At 39.6% G+C, this 17,106-nt stretch overlaps 2 long non-coding RNA genes across 3 annotated transcripts in view; one reads left to right on the forward strand and one right to left on the reverse strand.

Moving 5' to 3' along the window:
* LOC147756805 (uncharacterized) overlaps positions 1-16,982 on the reverse strand; it is a 19,463-nt gene extending 2,481 nt beyond the window's left edge. The window contains exon 1 of the long non-coding RNA XR_015324434.1: positions 16,933-16,982. This is a non-coding gene — a long non-coding RNA (uncharacterized LOC147756805). The remainder of the gene's footprint in view (positions 1-16,932) is intronic.
* LOC147756806 (uncharacterized) lies at positions 11,359-16,266 on the forward strand. 2 transcript variants are annotated; one of them, XR_015324433.1, is made up of 3 exons: positions 11,359-11,781; positions 12,658-12,710; positions 13,920-16,266. It is a non-coding gene; the product is annotated as an uncharacterized LOC147756806 (long non-coding RNA). The 2 variants fall into 2 exon arrangements; XR_015324432.1 differs by lacking the exon at positions 11,359-11,781 and adding an exon at positions 11,919-12,174.
* Positions 16,983-17,106: the final 124 nt, after the last annotated feature.

The following is a 17,106-nucleotide window of genomic DNA, read 5'->3' on the forward strand; positions in this document are numbered from 1 at the left end:
ATTTTTTTTTTTTTTTATCTTTACAATACTTCTCAATTGAAATTAGTATAACCGTTGTAGCTTTTAGTATTGTTGCCTCAGTATCATTATCGTATCGGACCGTTTCATAAAGGAACGTGCATATCTCTAATTAAGAGGGCTTTATTATAATTTTCATAATATTTACGAAAACATGCATTCATTGGACATTTGTCAGTTGGTTCACGGTAGAGGGCAACGGCAGTTACAGATACCTAATTTTTAACCTCTACAAGAACTCACTGAGACAGCCGAAGGGAATCATATAGCGGATCAATGGACGAAATGGCTTTTTTCTATCGTATCAGTACGAAAGTTTCATGTAGCTTTCAGTAACTTAGGTCTATACTACTGCTCACTTTATTCCTCTTATTCGTTTTATCACTTCGGCAGACAAATATGACAAGAAACAGCAGTCGTGAGCATATCGTTCACGTACCATGTCCTGAGCGACGACCTTTTTTTAGACCATCGGGATGCTGTATTTTCAGTTTGTGATAGAGAAATATAATGATCTGTTTTTACACGTGCTAACATTATAACTAGAACTTTTTGCCTGTCGAATATATGCATTCATCTATTATTCAGAGATAGCGCTCTTCTTTTGTTTATAGAAATTTATTTTTGTTGAAAGTTGTTTAAAGGCTGATAATTAAACAAAATTACAACCAAATGGGTGACATCGAAATGCTCGATTTTTTTTTTGTTTTTTTATTATTATAGTGTAACAAACACTGGCGCATATAAAGTAATAGCTTCTCAATCCCAAATTTGATCCCTGTGTTTTCTCGAACGATGAAGTTATATCGTGTGATTACACTGAATCAGCATGCCTAATAGAATACTGGAACTTACGGCTCAAACGTCCGTTGCAGGCGCACGCTAAAAGGTTCTAATACTCACAAAGAACTGTTTACCATAAGATAATGTATAGTACTCCATCCATCTTGTGGTTATTTAATGGGGGACCGTAAAAGCAGTGACAGGTTCTTTATTCATTTGATGTCTGGTAGAATTTCATTGAATAGCAATTCGTCTAAGCAAAGGAATACTTCCTCTAGTCACTTCAGGCAGAAACTTTTATGCATGGAGCTACGAACTCGACCACAGCTTGGCTGCCTTTATAGTTTCCAATTATACGAAGCATTTCTTTAGCTTGTCGAGGACCAAAAGCTTTTCCCTCGTGCTTGTACTAAGGACAAACGAAAAGAGTTATGTTGGAACTGTTGATGGAAACAGTTAATGACGGGCAAAGATTTTTTAGGGAGAGGAACACTAGGAATTAAGCGTAAACATATTTCATGCATCCGGTCAGCATTGGACTAGGTATATTCACGTAGTCCCGAAGTGTCGCATACAACGGTAGGGGATATCAAAGATGCACTGGGCCAAATATGCTCAACTAATTAGATATCCGTCGAAAAGTTCGATATACTGTGCACTGTGTGTTAGTAAGAGACGAAAACAAATGATATTTGGATTACCAACTTGTTCAATTTAAACATTAAAGTTAACTGCATTAATAAGTGCATGCAACCAAGCAATTAGTTATATCAAGAAAGTTTAATTCCCGGAAAAAAATTTAAATGGCTGTATTTAGTGAATTCGGCTGTTTGGTGAACATGACCGATAGTGCACACGTTTCTAATCATCAATAAATTTTGGTCCTGCAATCAGGACTCGAGCTGTCGATAAATCTACCTCTATAAACACGCTAGGTACTACGTGAAACCGCAAATCCCATGCTTAAGTAGCGTTTTGTAACCCTATAACTTTCTCTTCTGCTTAGTTATGGCACTTTCGCTGCTCATAGGATGAGGTCCTGTAATCTTAGCGTATAAGTTTCGAGGCCCCCGTTAGCGATAATGATATATTACGTTGTTGAAAATACGCAAGACGTTTCCTAGCCAGGAAGCCTTGAGAAAAGTATAGCTCCTCGTCAGGCAAGGCTTTGCATACCGTGCAAATAACACAGACCGACTACAGTCACACCTTTGAGCGTTTACGCCCACATCTACCCGACATTCATACTCGCGCCATAAAGAATAATATATATGAAAACCAGGGGGGCTAGAGTGGTTTTTCTGGACGAATTGTCCGGCCTTTAAACTCACGCGCATATAACCGCCTCTGCCTTAAAGCATTACAGTCTACTTTGCTCAATTCTGAGTCATCACAGGAAGTAGTGCCTGCATTCAATTTACTAAAAATTGCCCGTGCCATGCAATTGGGTTGCAAGGCATACGACGTTCTTCTAAGAAGTTCATAAATGGGCAGAGATTTTTGCTTTCTCACCTGCAATAGAATGTCTGTAAAGGCCTTTTCAAGCTTTTCAGCCGGCTAACCCAGAGAGAATTTATTTTTTTGCTCTAAGATACTGTGTGCACCAAACGTATTCTGGACTTTCTAAAAGTGCCTAAAAGGTTAGACTTTTTATCGTTCTCATTTTGGCCTTTAAAAATATCCAGTAGTATTTAGTTGTTAGTAATATACTGCCTTTAACCCACCATTACGTTATGGAAAAACTGTAATAAGACAATAAATGGATAGTTAAGGACGTCACAGAAAAATAGTTGGCCGAATAGGCTTTAGGTAATTCACAGCCTATCTCGCCCGGCATATTGCTTTCTAAGTAGCTTAGGTGACTTGTCTTGAGGTGGTCAGTTGCATATTTAATGCCGTCTGGAATCCGCTAGGTTAATTTATTTGATGAATTCGAAATTAGGCTGCATCGTATGGAAAGGTGTAGACTAGAATCCCATCGTCTTGTCTTACACAAACGCATCTTCAACCCGTTTATGGCCGCCCTTGGCAGACAACTTTTCTCCGCGTGTAGGCGTTAGGCTCATTGCCGAATGCACTATGAGCGTGCGTCATTGACATGCTGCTATCATAGCGTATCTTATCTCCATGCTGAACAAGCTAACAATTGATAGAGCCTAAACGATAATGACGAATCGAGCGGCAATCTTACAACCTGAAAGAATGCTGGCCGGCAGGTACACCTACGGCTCCCACAAAATGTCGCAAGCCCCAGGAAGCGTTTTCAGGACAGCGGTCTTGCCACTCAGTGGCCTGACTGACTGACTGGCTTGTTCCGGCTATCTTGTGTTGAGTAACGAAGTTTATATATATATATATATATATATATATAGACAAAGATACTGGCGTGTGGTAAAGCAAGCATGGATAAAGTAGAAAATAAGGGAAGGCTCGAATTGTTACAATGATTTTACGTAAATATTTTATGGAAGAAGCGCATTTTGAACCGGTGAATGAAGGCTTTACTAATTTAGAACAAAAAAATGACGACGGCTCTGTTGTAGTAGCTCTTGGTTCACTTAAAGGCAGTCCCACATAGTGCCAAAGAAGGGTTTTATAGTTAGTTTATCATACCAAGATAAATATAGTACACAAAGTCAGATCAGCAAGCGTCAGGGGATACGTCTACGGTGTATCTTACATGGTTTATAATAAAAAAAAGTACCTACCATGTACTTGAATTTTGCTGCATTACATATTTGTTACTCGTCGCCTCTCTAGAATCCCATAGCTGACTGCATTGGTAAAATTTATACCATTAATGGCTTTTCAGTAATAAGATTTCCTTTCTCTTTTAATGACCAAATGATTTGTTTAGTATAAGTGCTTTATTATCTTTTTTTTTGATAGGGGCCTCATGTAAGCCGTGAACTTCAAATTCGCTAAAGTACTTTTCGCTATAGACACATACTTCATTAGACCCGTAGCCTCAGATAGGTGCAAACGGTGCTAGAGAGTGCGATTGTCTTTGCACCTGATGCGGAACGCATCTGCAATGACTTCAGCGAACAGCCAAATACGGTTTCTCTAACTACTTGCTAAGCAACTGTATATAGGCAGTATAAACAGAACGTAATAGGCACTATTAGTTCGGGTCCTTTTAGTTTGCCTAGCCATTATAGATAAGCCTGACAAGCATCACACGCATATGAATTATTGAATTCGCAGCTTTCATCGCTTAAAACAATTGAGAATTTTCAATTAGGAAACGAAAATTACCACATAGCAAAATTTACAAGTCATCCGCCTATGGGAAAGTTGGCGAAAAATTCAAATAACCTATTTTTCAATAGAAAGAGAGAAGGTGTTTATACTCTTTGGTGTGTACTATTCAGTTAGGATTGCTGTATTGACTGGCTATTAACGATGTGTAAACCTTTTTCTCGCTTTGCCTACCCTATTACATACAACTTTGAAACGTGCTTAATTAAAACAGTATTTCTACAGGTAACTTCCCACCGTTGTTCCGAGCCCGCTCGTTACTATATTATTTTATTGAGAGTTAACTTTATTGTTCTTATAATCAACTGAGAGTAATCCAAGCATCGTATTTATAAATACCTGTGTTTTTTTACAGGAACTCTTAGTCTGTCAAAATAACCCATGTACTTGTCCCTTTCCAGCGTTGTCATTACTTCTGTCAGGTCAAAATCGATGTCCGTTTCTATTATCTTATTCTTCTGGTGCCTAATTTACTCGGGAAGGGTTATATATATATATACATATATATATATATATATATATTTATTTGATACACAAATAAGAATTAACCGATAAATGCACGAAACGGTTATATGTTGACAGGTATGATCCTAGTGCCCAAAAAAAAACAAACCATCTCATATAATCCAGTGTTGTCAAATAAGAAACGCTAAGCATAACGATCGAGTGCCAGTCTTATTATCGTACCTGTTAATTAAATTGCCACCGTGAGTGCTTTTCATATTCTTTTTTCAATACGTTACAAGATTCTGATTGACCGAATTATACCGAAGGTAATGCTGAAGCAAGTAGATTTATCTACAAATTTAACTCGTGTCCGTTTAGCCTGGGCGCATAGTCCTCCGCGGGCATCTTTTTGTCCTACGTTGAAGCCTACTTAATTTATACATGCTGACAAGATTGTCAGCGTTTACTAAAGATAGAACCTATGATCTAGTAAAACGTCATTCCCATATGCAATGATCGTTTCGGTAAGATGGCGACCTTACATAAGGCTAAGCAGACCTGCGACGGGTGTCGTTAACATTTACGGACTCAAAATAGGTGTATGCTCTGTACTTTACTGACGTGCTACTGCATTGTCGACTACGATCTGATTGGACTACATTATATCACTGACGTACCGTAACAGTGGTTCTGGTACGCCGCTGTCGAATTATCGACCCACTCGGTCGTTCATAAGCGTTTGTTATATACATAGGCTATCTTCAGCGCGCTTTATGGGACTCAGCCATATAAACAGTTGCTATTGAATACATTTCCGTCATGCTAGACGATTTGAATAAGTGATTTCCGCAAACAGCTGGATGGATAAACGAGAGAGAATCGTTCTGACTTGTTTTACCAACTCCGTTTGGCCTAAAAAGCTATTATTATTATTATTATTTCGGTTTTTTTCGCACTCTACAATTTACTCTGTACTAATGCTGTCTTTTTGAGGCTACAATGGCCTATAAGAGCATAATCTTAGTTTAACCAATAAGCTGGGTACTCCTGTTGACGACATCGTGACGGAATCATTTTAAATAAAATAGTCTGTAACACTGCCCGAACCCGCTAAGAACGCCAGTATGCATGCCATACGCACAACTTAATAAATTAATTTTTTAAGTTCACTTACAAACGTATTCTGGCAAAAAGCCATACTAACTCGTCTATGTATATATTGGCCATGTTAGTGTAAATTCAGGCATTGATGACGATTTAGTTTTGAAACACTTAGTTTGAGCTGCTTACAGATTAATTGAGCGTTGTTTTTATTCAATTACTAAGCAGTTACTTTACTCTATAAAACCGTAATCTCTTATAATTGTACATATTGATCTGTATGGTATTTGTAACTATATTGCCGATAGTTACGAAGCGCAACAAGAAATAGCTCAGGTTAACTTATAGACTTACTTTCAAGGTAGCTGAGGTTCTATAAAGGAAATCGATTTTGCTCAATTCCTCTTACATGGACCTAAAACACCCGTTGCATATAAACACTGCGTGTTAATATTCTATACGATCGCAAATAGATTAAACTGTACAGCTTTAAAAAAGAAAAACTTTTTTGAGCTTAATTTACATACATGTCACTTATGACCCTTCGTTTGCATCGTTCCCTATGAAAATCTTTCTATTGTAGAATAACAAAAATAATGTCGTGATGATACCAATTCAGCTTGGAAATTTCGGCCACTCCGTTCAATAACAATTATCTCCGTTAATGGTTTAATTACGTCAGTTATTACTATCTATATTTTAAAAATCTATCAAATCATCTTGTGTCATATTCGTCGCATTTTTATGCATTCCCTGAACCGGTCCGATGAAATCCATGTATACATAAAAATACATGTATATACATATATATATAATAGGGTCGCTGTATTGAGTTCCGTCGATAACACATGCCATACAACCTATATATATATATATATATATATATGACAACGGCACACGACACCCACTTTTTTCTGTTTTCGTAGAATAGCATGACTGCGTGCGGCAGAAGAAAGTGGTCATTTCTAAGGACGAGACTTGAACCATTCGCGCACTCGTAGTTGCAGGAATGATATTTATGCCTATTAAGAATCTATAGTTACGTGGGTACATGTGTTACTTACGTGGCCTCGATATACCGATGACGATTCGTATCTACATCACATTATACCTACGAGATACAAGTATTTTTATATAAAAAGAGGTCCTATAAAATGGATTAACGTGGGATGTAATAGTAGTTTTTATGGTTCATGGTAAAAGACTGAGACACTGTCTTGTCGATCTTGGCCGCGCAGACGTCAAACGAGTCAGCAACATCAGTTATTCTCGATTGCGTTCGGCGTCAAGCGGGTGTCAAGCCGCCTCTGCGTTTACTGCTCTATTAATATCAGCGTTCACTTGTTTATCGGCTACAGGTCGAAAAATGTGCCTTGCCAATTTCACCATTTTGATTGGAGACAGTGATGATGACGCGCTTCTTCAAAAACAGCGTTTGTTCGAGCTGTTTTTATGTACGCGTGCGACCATATATCTTTGGTATTCCCGGTTGGCCAATGGTGTCGAGCCCGTAATGACTTCTTCACTGGCCAGCATGGGGGTAGGGATTTTCGATTTTTTTTTTGGCTAGCAGCCACAGCAGCAGCAGACTTCGAAACACCCAGACACCAAGCTCTGGCTACACTGTGTATACTACAGTTTCGCATGACACGTCGCAGCGAATAGGCGCTGCAGGAGAACAGTGCGTGCGTAATGCAGAAGACGAGAAGAGTGCCGGCCAACGACGACAACGACAACGGTAATAACAACAGCCTCCTTAGGCCAATCAAACTGAAAACAGCAGAAAATGTTTGAAGCGAGCGCGGCAACGATAAGTGCCGCAAAAAGCCAAACAAGCAAAGGTTCAAGAAAGACGTCGGGCTTCTTGACTCTTTCGTTCTTCTTTTTACTACTATTTATAGTGATGCCATAAGCAGTGGCAGCAGCAGAAGGAGCAACAAGTATGAAAAGAAAATTGAATCGTCATCGCACAATTAACGGCCCTTCGGACTGTAATAATGGAGGTAGCAGAACCGGTAGAAACAACAATTACGTGATCACGTATATCACAAACCCGGCATCAATCCGCACCGTGGCGGTGCTCGTTGGTGTTATTCCTTTCTGCTAAAAATCAAAATGTGTAAACACATTAACAAACAGATAGGATCTCGGTTGGCGTAACAATGATTCGTATATCTCTCTATGTAGACAGCAAACAAAGGCACAACGATTGCTCTTAGTTCTGATCGGATCGTCGATTCAGCCAAAACTGCTGATTCTGGGCTATTTACGAGCTGCCAACCGCGTCGGTTTTGCTGCTAGTGGGGTTAGAGGTGACCGCCGTTGCCACCATATATTGTAATAGATACACAAAGCTTTTAAATTTGTCTTCGTTGTGCGTTTAGACTTCAAATCCTATATCTGTTGCTTCTGCTGCTGGGGGTAATATGTAACTGCTGCTGCTGCTGCTGCTGCTCCTCTTCTTGTCATTGTTACTGTTAAAGAAGATAGTGGAGATCGTGAAGGTAATGTTTTTGGCGTTCACTGCCACTACAGATCGTGATGACCTAATAGTGTCGAAGGGAATTGAGTGGGTGGTCTCTCCAGTATGTTTGTCGTGTGTCGATTTGTTGAGCTTTCGTATAAACGGAAAAAGGAAATATTTATTCACAAGGAGCAAGCAGTAAGTATTGGTAGGGATTCGCCTGCGTATGGTAGTAAGAGGATGGAGCGGTACGAAATGCAGTGGGACAGCTTATGCAGAAGTGCCCATTAGCCAATCAGTGCAGTGTCAGTATTAGCAGCGACAACAGATAGGCGATGACTCGCGCATAATCTCGAAGAAGGCGATGGACAAAAGAAAAAGTAGAGCTAGAAAGTTTACCAATCGACCGGGTTTTGAGCCGAAGCAATACGCTTTATATCGATGTTAGCAAGATCGTTATCACGCGTCGTGACAAATTCTTGATGTGAGCGTTGTGCGAGTCGTCGAGTTTTCAAACCTTAGATACACGTATGTGCAGCTTACACACGATAGATTTGACAGCTAACTGTATCTTGCTCAGCAACTTGCCTCCAATCTACGATATGATATCGTGAATCAGGGACCAAAGCAAAACAAAGTCGGACCAGACGTACACGCACGGCCTAGCCCTAATTAACACATACTGGCCATTAGTGACTTGACAAGTGTAAGCTCGTTTCCCTTCCATTAGTTCACTTGAGACGCCACAACTATAAGATATATCTTGAAGATAACATAGACTCTAGGTTAAATCAGATCTGCCTCGTCTGGCTGGGCGATTTAATGAACGAGGAACGCTCGTGCATAGACTTAATATATATGTTCACATAGACCTACCTCTATTCATAGATAAGGACGTAGCCGTGCGCGCACCATTTCGACCACCGGAGTTGGGGAAGCTAGTGAATTTCCGCGCTTTCTTTCCCTGTCGTGCACACGTTACGATTGATCAAAGCAGCGTTATCATTTCAATTTTTCAAGTTGTTTTGGTTATTTCAGCTTTGCTAAATTTTGCTAAATTTTTCATCGCGCCTATTAGTAAAACGAGTTTGTGCGATGCGCTAGGGAATTAGGAGGTTGCACCAGGTTACCGACCTGATGCATCGGAGAGCTCAGGGTAGATGGTGAGAGCTATTGAATTATAGTTAGATGAATAATTATTGAAAGGGCAATGTAATTAGTATTTGCATTATCACCGTAGCCCGATGTCAGTTTGGTTTCCGATACATATAGTTTTCTTCTTTAACATGTACCATTATTATTACCATAATACATAAATAGGTGTAATGAAATATATGAAGGATACCGTTATACTAATAACAATTACCTTGTAGACATGCACGTTATGTTGTTGTTGTTACTGTCAGAAAAAACGTCACCATTTCTACTCATCTGTATCTGGCATCTTCTCACTATTAATATTCTATTTAGCTCTCAGAGACGTGGCGATAAAGAGCAACATGTGTCCTAATAGAAAGCACAGAGCAGAAGATAGACATTCTTCTCTGCTACTGCTTTCATTAAAGATCCCAGTTCTATTTATTAGAGACGCTTTCGTCAAGTAGAGCTAGTCTTCTTTTTGAGGCTGGCACAAAACTTAAGCACAATATAGAAATATTCTCTCTGCGTCTGGCGAGTACGTGCGTTCTAATTTATTACCATGTTACGTAACGACAGCTGGAAGAAACAGCGCAACGGCGCGCTAAGCTTTTTTCCGCCGAACCCTCTATGCAGTCATCTGTTTCCGTCGAACCAGAACCCTCTATGGCAAGTAATGTGCGGTGAAAACTCTATTATTTCAACCCCGTAATGGTTTTACGCACTTATATACCCATATATTTTCGAGCAATACTGAGCCGTCTATCGTGTTCAAAACCCATAATAATGTTGTTAGTATGTCTCTGAGACGGTCTCCTTAGTCAGCTCGCTTAGCTTGTTCCATTTTCGCAAATTACTCAACAACAAAGCATCAGAGCGTTCTGACGTGCAATTCCTAGCCTGCAAAGTCAACAAGCTTTATGATATTCTCCTAACAACCCGCTTGCGCACGCAAGATGAACGACTAAGTACCATCGCAAAGTGAGCTTGCCGTTTGTTCTGTCATCTGGCTAGTGTTGGATCTTATCGGCAACAGCAGGTCGTAGAAAGGTGCAGAAGGATCTTTTCGATGTTTTTACAAGTGGAGTAGGGCCGGTAAAATTGTTGGCGGCCACTAAAGGCGTACCTTGCCTCAATTATCAGAACTGCTCATGGTTCAGACATCGGAGGAAACCAGTAGCTAAATGATGTAAATGGGTATCTTTGCTTCGTACTCGTTTATCATTCGCATACGTCTCTTACGAGAGCTGGTATTTTCGGAGTGACTAGCATCTATTTAATCCAAACAGAGTACGCCGTGATTTGACATCGCGTTTCAAAATGAGGAACCATATTCATATCTTAACTGTTATGCATTCTGATTTACTACTCGGGGATGGGTTCTACAGGCTGTCTTCATAGAGAAGCCTATTTAGATTTGGGCCAACTCGATTCGGTAGGCCTTACTTAGGATTTTACACGAGAGTTGATCCAGAGATACGTAATCTTGCTCGTGTAATCTTGAATCAGGTCCTTAAATTAGCCCCTTTGATAGCATATCATACGCCTGCTGATTTCGATAAGATTTGTCAGTTGAAATGACTTTATCTATATTTTTATTTTTTTTTTTGCAGGAATTTATTCATAGGGATAACTGTAATTATTTCGCGAGCGCAATTGAAACTTGCACTTGAATCATGAATAAAATTTGTCCAGGGTTTTTATGTATAAATCACATTCGAGTTGACGGCAGTAATCCGGCTCACCTTTCGCGCCGCCCTTTAGATCATTAGCACAAGCTAGAGTGTTTCTGAGGGCAGGGCAAGAGCTCGCTTAAGCAAATTAACTTTATGACGACCTGTTTCGTGCCTATACGTGCTTTAAGGGTAACAGATGTTTAATAAAAAGAAAAAAAAACAGTTACGTTTCCTCGTATAATCAGATCTGTGTACAAGACCCCCGATTTTATTTGGTGTCAGCGATACCATCGAGTAACCAATGTTGCCAAAGCGTTAGCGTTGCATAGTTTAGCAGCCTTCCGTCTTCGTGAAGGAAGACATTTTCAACGATTTGCCAAGGAGAGGCGCTGACTTGCACTACCTACCAGCGTTCTATAAGGCGTTTTGATCTTCTTTATGACACTGTCGTTACTTCCACAATTTAATACAGTCAAGCTGAAATGATAACTCCCTCCCGGGGACGACTGGCCGACATTCCTACGTATTAGTGAATTATTTATATAACATATGTATTTAGCATACGGTCAACGTGTTCCGCTGACTGCGTAAGCCTATAGTAGTGAACTGGCGCTTCATCCACGTTGATCTTAGGCAGTACACTTAAACGGGTCATCGCTAAGCCTTCGCTTAACAGACCTGTGAAAACAGATTCAGCCGGCGGATGGTGACCGAACCGAAGATAACGCCAGTGTGACGCGTTGACATTTCTTTCTAGCCGGTGTGGAAAAAGCTGCAAAGCCATCGAAGTAGTGCGAGCATCCTAGCAGACGCCCAACAAATATGTATAGAAGTCTGCTGTATTATATACAGTTGCTATCCACTGTTCGCTGACTGCCGAGCAACATACTGCAGGTATCTAGTCTTATTCACAAGCAGAAATTACACACAGTTTGGGTTGCTGGGTAACTCGCTGGCGTTTCTAACGCTGGCCAATATAACGAGAGATGACTGTGATACGGAAGTGGTTAACGCCACGCCTGAGTTCACTCAGGTCATGTCGTGAAGTGTGCAGGCCACGCAGTTAGTCTCTCTCGTAGCTGTAGAAGCACCAGTAGGAAGATTAGAAGGAACCAGCTAGGAAGATTAGCTATGGCAAACAGAAGCGTTAATTCGTTAGCGATCTTAAGTGATGCGATCAGAGGACTAATTATAGCAACTTTCTTAGATGACTCCGATAGTTAATCAAACGAAAACTGTGAAATCGGCTTAAAATTGAGTACAATACGATGGATTACTCTGAAATGTGTAATTTTTTTTTTTTTTTTTTTTTTTTTTATCAGCAGTTCGATGCTTTGTAAACGTATTTTTTTTCTAATTTTCCGCATTGGGTGTGAAGTTATTCGACAATAGTTTCCACAGGGCTCGTCAATTCTGTTATAAGCCTTAGTTCCTCTTGTTACTATATTGTATTGATCGTCTATCGTGTAATCCACTGGCCAACAAGCGGCGACTAAAGTGAAAACAGACTTAGCATATATAAATCTCATTCCTATTGTTTTTAGCGAAATACTATATCCACCATACTTTTAAAGTTTAAATATTATTATATGACCACCGATCGTATTTGGTATTGCGACAAGCAATGGGCTTTTATAGATAGACATGTTAACTCGACTGCTTCGACGCCCTAATGTACGGTTTAAAGATGCTAGAAATTGCCGACCTAAATCCCGTCAATCAAACGCAAACATCACAAAATGTCTGAGTATTTAAATATCCTCATTCCAGAGCTGCGTCATTAGGGAACCGTTTTTCCGTTGATCAACACGTTTCTTCCAACGGTATGTGACTTCTGTCGGTTTTGTACATTTTGCGCCGTTATGCTTTTGGGGAAGTCGGTATCTGTGTTCAATAGATATATGTATATGTGTGTTCTGGGGATATTTTACCAAATCCGATTTGTAATGTTATCCTACTTCACTTTTATCGATGACTTTACTACTTCATTCTTAGATAGTTCGCCAATCTGATATTGCATTTAAGGGCAGTCGGTTGGCGACAGCCCGCCCAGTTTGGCCACTCTGTTCCGCACTGACCCTTTGCCATGGCTGGTGGGGTGCAACAGCAATGGACTCTGTACGCCTAATGTGTCCCTTGGGCCCACGTGCCTCAGGCGGTACCTCTGTGGGCAAATGAACGCGAAGCCGATATATACGCGCATACATACGGCTTTGAGAAGGACGCTTTCCACCATTCTTATATTTGCTATGGATTCCACTCATAGGTCATAGTAATAGCTTCATGAGAAAAACCGGTTAAGAAAGACGCTGATAGTCGCAGGCATGGAGTCCTTGTATAACAACAACAACCTTTCATATTGAGACGTTACGTTAAACGTGTTGGACGTGGTCACGCTATGCGTAAACACCTTATGTGGTGGGTTCAATGAAAATTTAAACCCGGATTTTAGACTTCGATAGAAAATTTGTTTAACATAAACGTTTAAGCTCTAACAATGCGTGAACGCATAGTTCATAATTACGTAATTTTATTGGCTTCCAATAGAGAAAGACTTATAAAAGGAATCCAAGCAGGAAGTATTCGAAGAGTATTCGTATTGGTAGCTCACCTCGGTTAAAATTAATTGACCTTTGTCAAAGGTCAGTTCTTTTATTCGGGAAAAAACTTACACTACCAAGCCAGAACAATGCCATCGGGCGTCTGCCTAATAATAATATATTTATACTATATTCGGTTTTCAAGTAACTCTGTCAACATGGGCCGCTGTAAATGAGATACAGAGTGCTATGAGACAGTTGCATCAGCCTATAATATGATCTTACTCTCTTCATTACTATCTGCCTAAGAATTCCTCTGTTGGCACAACCAGTGATTGGTTGTGCCATCAGAGGGTAACCAGGGATATGTCATGGCAGAATCGCATTAATTGATTACCCTGTATTTGGCAATCGTTGCCAAATAGTAGAGTCGTACAACGATAAGAATACCCACCATCACTACCCTTCATCAATACCGTTATAATTTTGCAGGAAATTCTACTACGTACTTGCAGTCTTCATCTGTATCTGTACTAACCAGGTGATGCAGCCGCCGTCGCTGAAATATGTGCTTCTGTCTCAATCTTTTTTTTTTTTTTATAATGCGTGCATTTTCGACAAGCACTATGTGTTATACTTTAGGAAAAATCAGTGGAATGCTTTGAATTTGACAGATTCGTGTGAATAGATAATAATAGTAATAATTATTCTTCTTATCTTCAATCATTGTTTTTAATTTCATACTCACTGCTGTCGTGAAGTATCGTTTTCGACGGCTGACTTTTAGTACGAAATTAAGTGAGTCTGCGCCTGGTTTCGAACCCAAACCATTATGTGCTCCTAGTTTATTGGGCAAACACGCTACCACCATACCAGCACATGATGGAATCTGGTAGATGTAATATAAAAACAGCAGACTTATCGTACAATAACAAAGTAAAAAACAAAGAAAGAGTTAATGTTCATTACGAACCTAGATATAATCCGAAGTTCGAAAAATGGCGTCAACCTAATTCCGTCTAGCTAAAAATAACGGTGTACACGATTAATAGCAGATCCTGTTTGACAATGTACTCGTATATTTCAATGTTCGTTTGCTGCGAAACAAACGTAATGTTACTTTAGCTTACTTAATTCAAGCTAAATAAATGTCTTTAAAGTTTATCTTGAAAGCTTTTCCAAGAAATGCCGACTTACAACTAGAATTGTGTACTAGAACTTTATATTGAATGCTGGTGTGGGAGTTGCTTGAAATGGTGGTTAACAGTTCAAGTACCGAACGTAAAACACGAAAAAAAAAGGACATTTTAGACAGACTTAAAATGTCAGCGTTGGCAGATGTTCACTATATTATATATATATATATAATATATTGTTACCATACTGTTTCATAAGCCCATCCGAGAAAAACTCAGCTAAATCAGGCATGATCCGTCTAAAAAAGTGCCCCACTACTTAGGCATCAGAGCAAAGAGCATGTAGCTTTCTTGCGAGGCAATGCGATAGATCACAGGGTACTGTTTCTATTTGTTGACTATCTTTCTCCACTGTTATTCTCCCTCGGGTACATCTTGTTGCCATGTTTCCCAGACCAAAAATAGGTTGTAAAATTTATTTTCTTGTAGAATCTGGTGTGGGCTTTATGATCCCGCTAGCAACGTGTATAAATAAACAACACCGGATCCTGTAATTGTTAGCCATACCGCATATCCAAGATGAACTGGACTGAAATTGCCAAGCTACATGTCGGTTTTGGGCGACGATCGCCATTATTTATGTATCAAATCGAATCCAATTCCCATGTGTGAAAATTACAGCAGAAATGTACTACGATCTGTCTACACCCTCCTTCCTCTCACGGCAATGCGGTCCCATACATTTCTGCTAGGACTATTTTTGCGAAACGCATCTCACCCGTTAAAAAGGGCCGTGAGTTTTACTCAACGGCCTTCTGTGTCACTATTTCGAGCGGAGCTTCGCCACAAATTATCGCAGCTCGCATGGCCCCTGAAATCATCATCATCATCATCTCTGTTGTCCATTTTATTTGGTGATTTTTTTGAGCACTTTTTCTTGTTACTAGTCTTCACAGAAGTCAGACAATCTTATGTTGCGTTGTTTGGGCTATAGTGGGAACTCCTTTCGTGCGGCCGCGATAGTTTGCTAATGAAGGTGGCATTACATAAGGGCATTACATAATGCTCATCTATATCATCATGATATTGATAGATAATGATGGTTTACGACAGTACTATCTAACAAAACGTCATTAATATACGCATAAGTAATAAATTTACATGTCGGCAAAAGGAATGTCATCTGCTGGAGCCAGGTTTCACTGTCGCAAAAAGTTGCGACACAAAGTGGCCGAACAAAGGGGGCGCGCTGATAACAGCAGAAGCTGAGACTATGTACATCGGTGGGCTTATCGTTGAACGTCTGGTGATATAGGCCGAGGAGTTGTTGATGGCATTTTAAATGCTTCGAAAACATTTATATGTAAATATGTCATGCAGGAGAAGGAAGACGTACCAAAAATAATTAATGTTTGTGTGGTGAAAAAAAATAAAAGCAAAAACGATGAACGGAGAACAAACGAAGAACCAACTTCGAATAGAGATTATTGTTATATAAGTAAAAGTTTAGGCGGTGTTTAGTTCTCATGGAAAACAGTATGTTTTTAGAAATTGTATTGCACGCTTTTATTATTTTTACTATTATTATAAACTATAATAAAGAACGTTATTAAAATGCGATAGTTGCCGTTTATTTATTTCTAATAGTATTATTCAAGATTGATATGAAGTACGAACATTTCTAAGCATTCTATACGGGATGGGAGCGGTGTAAAGGAGAAACTGTACGCGAACGGCTATATAAAACAAGGATACTTCCAGCCATTTGCGGAGCATTGGAAATTTTCGAGGTCGGAATTTAATACAGTTATTTATTACTAAGCACGGTAACAATTATTTTACTAAATTTTGCCAGCATTTACATGGACATCAACATGCAGGAAGCTACTCTATCTATGGCTTAAAAGTTCACACACACGTTAATTGTGCTATTGGTTTAAAAAGGCACATAAATTCATAGGATTTTAGAACCGATTTTTGTTTATGATTTAGAATGATATGAGTTGCGCAGAACTTTGCGAAGAAAACTTAAGTGTACGTTTGTATCTCTACGTTTTTTCAACTTAATTTTCATTGTGGATTGACTATAGTATATGGCGAGCTCTTGGAAGAAGCCATACAAGCCGTTAGTACTAACGGAAGTGTAGGACAAGGAATTGCGGTAATCGTGCTGCTGTTTGCTCAGTGCATAGCATAAAACGCACTGTGCATTTTTAGGCATACCATTGAATCCGTATAACGTTTTGTTCGCCAATCCCTCAAATGGCCTCACAAGTTATGCGTCCTAGATTTTATGTGAGCTCTCTAACTAGTTCAGTTGATACCATCTATAAATTCTACATTCATATACATAAGAAATCTGTACTTACTGGGCACAGCGTTCCAGTTCCATAAAGAGGTGTGGCGCCACCAAGCGGCGCTTGGAAAAGACTGGAGAATAATCATACCAATGTATCTACTATATCTGCCACAGGTGGCGCTAGCTGTGCCAGTCCAGCAGCAAACATAAAGAAGAAAAGAATACCCAGGGTATACGATTAACA

The sequence above is a fragment of the Varroa destructor genome, unplaced genomic scaffold, assembly GCF_002443255.2.
Source record: "Varroa destructor unplaced genomic scaffold, Vdes_3.0 BEIS01000003.1, whole genome shotgun sequence".
NCBI classification, from domain to species: Eukaryota; Metazoa; Arthropoda; class Arachnida; order Mesostigmata; family Varroidae; genus Varroa; species Varroa destructor.